This window comes from Leopardus geoffroyi, chromosome B2 (assembly GCF_018350155.1).
Source record: "Leopardus geoffroyi isolate Oge1 chromosome B2, O.geoffroyi_Oge1_pat1.0, whole genome shotgun sequence".
NCBI classification, from domain to species: Eukaryota; Metazoa; Chordata; class Mammalia; order Carnivora; family Felidae; genus Leopardus; species Leopardus geoffroyi.
Window position 1 is genome coordinate 151,271,724 of NC_059332.1, and position 3,881 is coordinate 151,275,604.

Genomic DNA, 3,881 nt, shown 5'->3' on the forward strand with positions numbered 1-3,881 from the left:
TTCCTCCTCTGGGACTCTCATTATGCAAACACTGGGTCTTCTGTTAGTGTCCCAAAGGTCCCTCCATTACTCATTTATTCTCTTTTTTGTTCAGTCTTTTCTTCCTCTGTTCAGACTTGATGAATCCTGTTTATGTGTCCCAAGACCCCTGAGTCTACCCTCTGTCATCTCCACTCAGGTATTGCCCATACATTGGCTTATTTTTTTTTTAATTTCTATCACTATGTTCTGTCGGCTTTATAATTTCCATTTGGATCTGTTTCATAACTTCTATGTCTTTGCTGAGATGACCTTATCTTATCTTCTCCTTATGTCTAGCTACAATTATTTAATCATGCAGAATGTCTATCGCGTGAGTTCACGTCACAATAAGCCAGTCACTAGCTCAATGTGAAATCAGAGACCCACCCCTGCTGCTTCTGATTACCTTCACTCTGAAATATCTTACTGGAATTTTTTACTAATTCGACCTGATGTGAGTAACACCGAGGTGAGGTGATTTCTCATTGTATCAGAATTTTGTGTACCAGAGAAGGGACTATGCAGGTGCCCCAGGTAGAGCTTAAGAGAGACAGATAGAAGGAGGTCTGCTCATCTTCTTCAACCATAGAGAGCACCTGTATTATCTTATTTTTATTATGTCCTAAAATTCTGTGTAAGATTTTATATTAAAAACAGAGAGGAGGTTCCGCTGCTAAAGAATTCAGAAAAGTACAGACCGTGATACCTATGAGGTTTATAGAAGCAGTTTAGTAACAGACACTGAGACCGAAGGCCTAAACACTTCCATTGCTGAAATTTTCTAGATTTCACGTTTTAAAAGAATTTGTCATAGTTTGCTGAAGCATTGTTTCATGACAGCTGCTTTAAAATCTTTGTCAGATGATTCCAGAGTCTGACTCATCTTGGGCTCCGCACACACTGATGGCCTTCATGTTCACGCTGAGGTTGTCCTGATTTCTGGAGTGACGATGCTTGCCACTTGAATGTCAAAGAGAGAGGAGAGAGAGAGAGAGAGAGAGAGAGAGAGAGAGAGAGAGAGAGAAAGGAGAGAGAAAGGGGAGAGAGAGGGGAGAGAGAGAGAGGAGAAAAAGAGAGAAGAGGAGAGAGGGGAGAGGGAGAGAGAGGAGAAAAAAAGAGAGAGGAGACAAAAAGAGGAGAGAGAGAGCAGAGAGAGAGAGAGAGAGAGAGAGAGACAAAGAGAGAGAGAGAGGGAGAGAGTTCATTCTCAGACCCATCGGGACAAAGGTGCTTTCCTGGCTGGAAGCTTGTGGGGCAGGACCCCTGTCTCTTGGTGGGGGAGGAGAGCCTCAGGCCCTGGGGACTCAGAGTCCTGGGCCAGGGCCACTTGCCAGTGTCACGAGACTGCCCTGTGCTCTTAGTAGGAGAGGGGGCTATCAGGCAGCGAGCAGGAAGGGCGCCTCTGGCTGCCGGCAGGGTCCTGAGTCTGTCCCCCCGGCCAGTGGCAGAGTCACGCTCACCTGGCATGTCACGGGGATGCCACCAGAGCCTGAGGCAGAACCGTTACCTGGGCTTCGTTCTGGTGTTAGGCTTGGGGTCTGGAAGTTCTCCAGGTGCCTCTGCCGTGCTGCTCCTCTAGTCCCGGGCGACAAACCAACCTCCTTTCTCTAACCGCGTCTGAAAGTTCTCTGGTCGCTTCCTGCCTGGCGTCCAGGGTTTCCAGTTATATTGCAAGGAAGAAACAGGTTTCCACCGTCGTGTCCAGACCAGAAGCTCTGCTTAAACTATAGTCTAAGCTACGATCTTACACAAAGTCGAGGTAAAAGTCAGCAAAGGAATGCAGTGAGCAAATCCCAACTCAGAAGAACGAAGGAAAAGAAAGAATTGAGAATAAGAACAGTATCGACCACTCACTGGGTGCTGCCTGTGCACTGGGCATATACACTCTTGCACACAAACGCACCTGCACACCCAACCCTTTCGGATTTAGTTTCCATCTTGCTGATTATCCCAGTGGTCCTCTCTGCAGATGCAACCGTGCCCTTGAACTCCAGGTTTGCATGGAAATTGCCCCCTGAAGTCTCCACTTGGACATAGAAATCGTTCAGCCTTAACGTGCCCAAACCCAAACTGTGATCTTGTCCTCAAACCAAGCCCGGTCCTCCTCCGGGCTTCTCGCCTCTGAGTGACCGTGTCTGCCTTCCCGCGGCTCGGGTCAAACCCCCGGAGCCATCGCCCGGCCCCTCTCTGCCTCATCACGCGGACGCAGCCCCTCGGCAAATCGGCCGCGCTGCCACTGGCACGTGTCAGGCGTCTGACCACCTGTCCGCATTGTCAGGGCTGCTAACCTACTCCGAGCCTCCCTGGACGTCTCGGGACGTCACAATCTTCTCCCGTCTAATTAGTGCGCGGGCCCCAGAATGTTCTCACTGCCTCACCCTCTGGCCGCGGTGAGAGGGCAGCCAGAATCATCTTGCTGGAAGTTAAGTCAGACGTACTCACCACCCCCCCCCCCCCCCGACTCAGGCGCTCTCACGGCTCCCACGACCTCCCTGTTCCGCAGACTGGACATCTTCTCCCAGCCATCTGGTTCAGCTCCTCACTCTCCCCCCCTACTGTGTGCCCAGGAGACTGACCCTCATGGCCTGTGCCTACCCTGTCCCTTTCCCTCTGGTTTCGGCCTCGGTTAGAATGGGTGATACCAGCAGGAGAGAAGAGCAAAGGTGGGCTATTGTCTTTCTCTCCTCCTTCTTGGCCGAGGGTTGGCACGGCCTGTCCCTCCTGAGGCCCAGTGACTCACCGGGACCTGTGGGTCTCCTGGGGCTCAGTGACTTTAGACCCTGGCACAGAGTCATTCACCTTGAATCTGAGCACACCGTCGTACCCCGTGTTTGAATACGCCAAATCTGTTTGCTGGGGCCCCTCGTCTCCTCCTGTGTCCCTTCTCCTCTCGGTCTGGCGGGGTACCCGCATGCTGTCGCCTCAGCGTCTCCCATCTGCTGTCCTCTGTGCCTGGACCGGCCAGGATCTGGGCGGACCACCCCCCAGGCTTCCCAAACATGACCGTCTCCACTCCCAAGTTGTGATCGTTGTACTTCAAGTTGCAATATCCACTCCCCACCCCCTCCCTCTTGCCTCCCCGCGGCCTGGCTCGTTCCACGTAAAATTACAACGTAAGGAAAGCGAGGCGGGGAGAAGCTGGCCGTGCCCGACACTGCGGTAAAACCTGCGAGGATCTGCCGACGAGAAAGCACCACAGTCAGACGCGCTTGTGCCACTCCCGTGGGATAGGGACTCCTTCTCTTTCCTTGTAGGAAAGAGTCAGCAGAGGCTGTGAGAGCACGCTGCCCAGACTCGAGTGGCCCACGGGGCCCGGGGAAAGGACTGGAAAGACTTACTGCTTTAAACCTCGTGAAGCTACAAGTCAAGGCTGTCAGTGCTTCAGAACGGCTGTACGATCGCACACGGGCTCTCGGAGGGGATGAAATTGAACCCATATTCTTTGGCAGCTGGTCTGCGGGTGCCTCGAGCTGCGACCTCCCGAAGTCACGGGATCCGGGGCCGTCGTGAGCGCTGTCGCCACCGCCCTGGTCACCGCGGCCCCGACCCTGGCCACGCGCTGGGCTCTCCGTTTGTGCTGAGCCAAGGACGAAGACCTGAGCCGAAACGGTTCATTCTCTCTGCTCGCCTGATCTCTCGTGGCCCGGCTCCAGGGGCCCCTCGCGCGGTGCGGGGGTCTCTGGACCCAAGGCTGCACCGGCTGCACCCCTGGCCGGGCGCGCGTGCCTGCGCTCGCCTGTTTTCCTCCCGCGGCCGCTGCACATCTTTAATCTATTATTCCTCTTATATAACTTTGTTTTGCTGCTTGAACTTCCATTCCCATGACTTTATGTTGAAAAACACCCTCAAATCGAGGCTTT

The 3,881-nt window shown here is 53.5% G+C and overlaps 1 long non-coding RNA gene across 1 annotated transcript; it reads right to left on the bottom strand.

Annotated features, from left to right (window-relative positions):
- Positions 1-730: 730 nt before the first annotated feature.
- Positions 731-1,689, bottom strand: LOC123609863. Its single transcript, XR_006718010.1, has 2 exons — positions 1,529-1,689; positions 731-981 (listed from the first exon to the last, which is right to left on the bottom strand). It is a non-coding gene; the product is annotated as an uncharacterized LOC123609863 (long non-coding RNA).
- Between the last annotated feature and the right edge of the window lie 2,192 nt (positions 1,690-3,881).